Below are 6,654 nucleotides of genomic sequence, written 5' to 3' on the forward strand. Positions count from 1 at the left end.
GCCGATCCCACCTAGGGCTGAGCCGAGGTGCGGCCGGGCGGCGAGCGTGAGGCAGGCGGCATTCCTGCCGCTCTTCCCCTTCACGCCTTCGGGGCTCTGAGAGGGGAATCAGACAGCGAGGCACCAGGCGTGGGTTTCTTCATTAGTAAATACCCTTATGTTGTGGTATCTGTGCGGCGGGAGCAACCGTTCTCGGTTTCCGTGCGGGTTGCAGTGTTATTAGTCATTTCCCCATCGTCGGTGAGAAATCAAGTCCTGGATCCGTTTGATCTAAAGTTGTATGTGTTTGTTTTCGCCCGTTTCACGTCGGTGCTGGGGCATATTTTGAAGCCTCACGCTTGCTTTCATGCCGTGAGCTCTGAGCTCCGTGTCCCTGTGCCGCTGCAGCTGCTGCTGCTGTGGTGGGCTCAGCAGCTGTTCTGCCTCCAGAAATGGTCCGTCTCCGTCAACGCTTTATCTTTTGATAACCACGCTGACGTTAGAAAAAAAAAATTCTTCTCCAGAAGAGTTGCAAGGCAGTGGCACAGGCTGCCCGGGGAGGTGGTGCAGTCACCGTCTCTGGAGGTGTTCGAGGACAGCGTGGATGTGGCACTGAGGGATGTGGTCAGTAGGCATGGAGGGGGTGGGTCGGTGCTTGGACTCCGTGACCTTAGAGGTCTTTTCCAACCTTAATGATCCCACGATTCCCTTTCAACCAAATGACCCTTATGAAGAAGGATGACGCTGTGCAAACCTCAATCTAAATTAATGCAGGGCGAAGGAATCTGCTTTATCTGGGTGCGTGAGGTTTGCCACAAGTGAAAGCTAGATAAAGCTTTCTTCTTCACAGGGAGAAACCATGTAATGGATGATTGAAGTATCTATCTTATTTCTTGTTTCTGCTACTGAACGTAGTGGCCAAGGTTACCCTGTCTTTTCCTAGCTTGTTGAAGGGCTGCCTGTGTTGTGTTTGAGAACAGTAGATTGGCTGTTCTGCAAGCTAGCGATGTTGCATGTGCTTTCTTTAGGTGTATATTTTCTGCCCTGAGGCCACTGGGTTATAAGTTTATGCGATCATGCAGAAAAAAATACAGTGGTGTATTTCCCCACAGCCCTGGGGCAGGAAGCTACATCTTTGTTATGACCTACATGTTTACTTGATAGCAAGAACGTTTCAGAAGTAGGAAATGAATTGGATTTACCATGGGCAAAGGTTGGAATGCCCAGATTGCCAGCTGAAACGCAGATGAACTTTCCTTACTGCTCAAACAAGTTACCTCGTTTCATAATAAACACATTTGTTTGCTTTATTATAGATTAGGATGATGTGAGTTAGTGTTGATTGATTTCTGCTTGGAAATATGTTTTCCTCTGGTGTTAAGCCTCGGTTTGTGTTGTGATTTCTACATATAGGTCCTCCAAGCTGCCCGTGAAATCTGAGCATAGAGAGTTTGGGCCTTTGAACTCAGAGTTGTTTTATCCCCCAATACAGTGGTTTCCGGACAGTGGTTTCTCAATGTCATTATTACTACTATTTTTTTATGGTCATGTAAACTTTCATCGAGTTACAGAGTTGCAGAGACTGGGAGACCAGAGACCATCCGGTCCAACCCCTCTGCTAAAGCACATTCCCTAGAGTAGGGATCAGATACTCTTTTCCGTGTCTTATCTTCTGAAGCAGATTAAAGAGAATGGGGCCTTTTGTAAGAATCATTGCTGAAGTATTAAGGGTGGTAGAACTTTTTCACTTGGCAAATACGATGCATCAGCAAACTTCCAATTACAAACCTTTAAACTCTGGTTATCTTAAATCTTGGAGGCATGCAAGTTAGATAGCCTCAGCCAAGTCTGTGATCAGAGCGTGCAATTTGATCTTAAAAATTCCTACATTTCATCCTTTGCCAAAACTCTATCTCAGCGTTGTTTGGTGAAAGTTGTGAGGCCTATTGTAGCCAGCAGTCTGAGTGCTAAGAGCATCACCCTGTACCTTCCCTATGCCTCTTCGGTAGGTTGTGCCGCTGCCCGTGGCCCAGGCCAGCTAAGAGTTCTCTGGCACGTACAGCGTCAAAGCAGACTTTTGGCTGCGGTGCTGTAACGTGACTTGTTCCCAAACAGGGGGGTTGCTGATTGCAGAACAGAGAAAAGTAGAGAGCAGAGATGGATTGCACACACAAACTGCTCACTTCTGCTTGGAAGCTGCCTCCCACGTGATGCTTCTGCTGAACTCAGGCTGCAAGTCACGCTTCTTGTTAATCATGCACTGTGATTAATAAAATAAATTTCTTTATTCTTCGGAGACTGTCTTGTAAAAATAAGCTGGGATTTTGATTTCTCACAAGCTTTATAGAATGAGCAAGCTGCTATTTTCCGAAGGGAAATAGGGTGGAGTCAAGGAATACTTTCTTTCAATTATGTATGTATCATCTTGGCACTTTGATTTTTCTATAATTTTACTACTGAAATTCAATTAAACTCAGATCTTCAGCATAAGGCATGCTTTACCTGGGTTAACAGGCCCCAGGCAGGACTGAGGCTGACTCTGGAAGGGATGGGGTGTATCAGGTCTTGGCTTGTGGATCAAAGGCAGCTTAGTCATTAGAAAGAAAACTGCTGACTGCCTCCACTGATTTGCCTAGCATTCTTTATGTGCTTAGAGAAGTGGCTTTGATTGGTTTTATTTTTTCTAACCTTTTCCTGGTGTTTAAATATTCCCTTTGCTGAGTAACTCTGACCCTGCCAAGTTCATCTTCCTTGAGGCACCCTCACATTCATGCCATTGCTCGTGATGCTGCATCGCACCACATACCACAACTGGATCCTCTCATCTGCCTTTATGGTTTGTTCCCTGTAATTTTATCATTACACTCTGAATTCTTTGCAGTTTGTTCCAAGATGCCAAGAGCCAGCACCAAGCAGTAGATTTCAGGCTTCACGTAGAGCTTGAAGTTACTCATGTCTAATGATTCAGACTTCCTTAAAAAACTTGAGGGGAAACTTTAAAAAAAGCTAAAGGTCTTTCAAATATTTATAGCTATGGATACGTAGATCTCTGGATATTTGGATGCTACTGCTTAGAATGAGTTTTTGATTTCAGAGTTTAAGAAATCTGACCTTTCAGGATATGTACACATCTATTCGATACGAAGCTCTGAAAAGTAAAGTCCTCTGTTTCTTAGATGGAAGAAGTAATTGAAAACTGCACATTAAGTAAACATTTGTTTCCTAAAAGCTTTTGTTTATCATTTTTCTCCTTCTTTTTGGCTCTGGTTATAGTCCAGCTTGTGACTGCATAAAATGAGAAGGGCAGTGGTCTGACCAGCGTTACTGACCGTGTCTGCTGTCAGACTGGGTGTTAGTCTTTGCATTTTGTGTAATTGTCTGTGTGATTTGACCTTTCCCATCCATTCTCTGCAAGCACACCTCCCTCACTCCCCTGCTTTTCCTTCACACAGCAGTCTTGCTTCTGTCATACCTTTTTGGAAATGAGCACCGTGCTTTGCAGCAGAGAAGTTGGATGAGGCTGCAGGAAAGGCCGGCAGTGTCCCCTCTCTCCTCTGTAGGTGAGGGAGCTGCAGAGCAGCACAGCACTTCCCAGCAGGTATGCTGCAGTACCGGTGCCTCTTCATTCTGCCCTTCTGCACGGAAATAAACGATCACAGGGAACACAAGCAGAAGGTGGGGCAGAATGATGGTAGAGATTGTCTTGTGTGTTTTGGTAAAGTCATTGTGTTGACTGTGGTTAGCAGGTTAACCACAGCGCAGGTCACAGACAGAAGGTGGGGAAGTGAAACAGAGGAGGGGAATTTTGATACGTGACTCAAATTAGTGCGTCTGAGCAGTGAGCAGATTTGCTGCACTTTTGCCTTCATCACCCTCAGCAATCAATCCCCTCTCTGCCCTTTGTACTTTCACCATCCCTTTTAAAAATGCCTGGTTACTGGGATGATGCTCTCCATTCCTCTTAAGGGTAGCTGGCCATGGCTATAGAGCTCATTTGCAAATACACAGACAGTTGCTCTGTGAAGGCAGGTTGCTTTTCCAGTGCTGCAAGTATTGTGCTAACAGTTGTGCTTGGAATGGGGCTGGATTTTGTGAGACTTCTGAGAGAAAAAACATTTGGGAAAGGGTTTCTGTGTTTAAGCCAGTTCTAGTTGCTGTGTGCTTCACTTGCACCACTTTTCTCCGTTGAGAGTGATGAATTTGTGACAAAAAGTGACACAGTGGCTCAAGCGCTATATCTGTGAATTTCAAGGCTTTTAGAGGCTATTGTTATGGCTACCTTTTGTTACCATGCACATCCTCCATAGCAAAGTTGTCCTGCAGGCATTCCTGGCAGCTGCTCTCTAGGTGAGAGGTGAGAGCATAACAGCTCAGAGGTATATGAATTGTGATCCCATTCATTCACTGCATTTCTACTGTCCCTCATGAGTGGATTTTTATCCTGGCCAAGTTGTTTCACTGCAGAGTTAAGGTTGCAAAATGCATTCCCGTGCCTCAGGTTTCACCTTCACAAAATCCTTTCATAGCCTTGGGCTGTTTGGAAATGCAGCAGTTTTGGTGCACATTACTTCTGTCAGGATAGCCCATTCCTGCGTTGTTTCTGCAGGGAAAAGGGAAACTTTCAAGCTTTGTCTGTGCAAAGTGCTCTTCCTCTGAATACTGTTCCTGAGTGATAGCATTAAATGTGTGGACATGAGAACTGAACTTAATCTCATAAGAGGTAAAAGAAATTAATTCTTAAGATCAGAAATTTAAGATTTATTGTGTGTGTTCCTAATATTTGAGATTGCAAACAAGTTGGGGTTTTGAAAACATTTTGTCATTTGCAGCATGGAGATTTTTGTTGCCTCTCTTTGACAGAAGAATCCATGCCATGTTCTTCAGATATCAGTGTGTTAAAATCAACAGGATTGCTTGTGGGCTGACATGGAGTGTTTGTGTTGCGCAGCTGAGGAAGTGCAGGGAGCTCAGTGGAGAAGGAAGTTTATCAGCACAGCCTGGGACAGCTCAGCAGGGTGACAGGCAGCTGGAAATAAGATCTCTTGACTCGGTCCTGTGTTGTGACCATTGAAGATGCATCCTTTTACTGGAAAACCTAGTTTTCTTCATCACTGGAAGGCAGGCGTTTTGTAAGTAACAATTACATGATAATAAGATGGTGTATTCTGGGCAATGGCTACTATCTGAATAACGAGGGGCTGGCTGGGTTTAGCAAAGATCCAAACTTTATATTACATTGATAGGCTTGCATTAGCACTGGCAACTTAGCGTTTCACTTAGGTTTTGCAAGCTAGCAGCACTGCCTTGGGCTTGTTTGAGCTTTTCCAGCAACTCTCATCAGCCTATCAGTCATGGATGTGATACCTTGGGTGCTGGGAGATAAGATGATGGGTGGAAGTATGTTGAACACTGCTTACCCTACCCAGGGTGGGATGAAGAGATGGAGGTTGTTTGCTCTTGCTGTGAGATGTCTCTCGTGACTTTGCAAAGAACAAGTGCAGAGGGCTGCCACAGAGTCATGTTGCTGGGATATTAGCAGCGAGGATGGGGATGTGGTGTAGGCTCCTATTAGGTGGATGTTGCTGTAATGTGGAAGGTTCGTAGTTATCTCCTATCCACACTTAAAATCTGAATTCAGGTCCAAGAAATCCAAGGATTATTTATTTATTGTATATGTTTTTCTAAAAACTTATGTTGAAGAAATTAGTAAGCATAAAGTATTAGAAAATTGTCCTGGGAAGCAAGTACTAATAAAAGCCTATGTGTCTTGCCTTTGTGCCTTTTAGAAATGCAACTGGAACTGGCATCTCTTAATTGCAGCTTGTTTTCCAGGTCATCAGTTTGACTTCTTGAGTATGTAATTCTCCCAGATGGTTTGGCTTTATGGATGTCTGACATGATCTACGTGTCTTTAAATGTGGGGTTTTTTGTTTTTGTTTCTCCAGGCTTGGTACTTTGGAACCAGAGCTTTCTGGAGTCTGAATTGTGTAACATTAAAATTTGAATTATGTCCAAATTTCAGCAGTGTTATCAAGAAATGTCAAGTTTACTCAGCAGTAGGCACATCCAAACTTCCTGAAGTGTAGTGATGGAAGTAGGCAGATCTCTCAGACTGGGGAAACTTCTTAAATGTTTGTTTCTGTGGTGGACAATATTTGGTCTTCCAGGCTTTGCAGGTACTAACTTCAAGTTTCACAAAGAAACGCGGTATTTATTAGGACCGTAACCAGTGTCTGTTGGGTGTTTATTGTTAATGGCCCTGTGCCTCTAAGACAAGCTGTGGAAGCACGTGCTACATTTTGCCCTGCCTGTACACCAGCAATAGAAATGGACTCAGTAAATTCTGCTGTTGTGTTAGTGCTCTCACCAGAGGTTTGGCTTTAACTTTCTATCTCAGATGAAGCCTGCATTCCAGCAGTTGCAGTCTTCCTACTAGAGTTTATGGGTAGAGAATAAAACCGAATAAAGCCAGGATTTGTGCTTATGGAAGTATCTTCTTGCTGCTTTTTCTTTCTTGGTTGTTTTCTTTCTCTGCTCTTTGTCTGTGAATGTGAAGTGCCTGTAATTGAAGAGTGTTACCCTGTTGTACTGTCCGGGATTTGTCAGCCACACACTATTTTTAGCTGGTTGTTTAGGATAACCTTCCGGTGGCATTGAGAACCAGGTGGTTACTGC

This window comes from Meleagris gallopavo, chromosome 6 (assembly GCF_000146605.3).
Source record: "Meleagris gallopavo isolate NT-WF06-2002-E0010 breed Aviagen turkey brand Nicholas breeding stock chromosome 6, Turkey_5.1, whole genome shotgun sequence".
Lineage (NCBI taxonomy): Eukaryota > Metazoa > Chordata > Aves > Galliformes > Phasianidae > Meleagris > Meleagris gallopavo.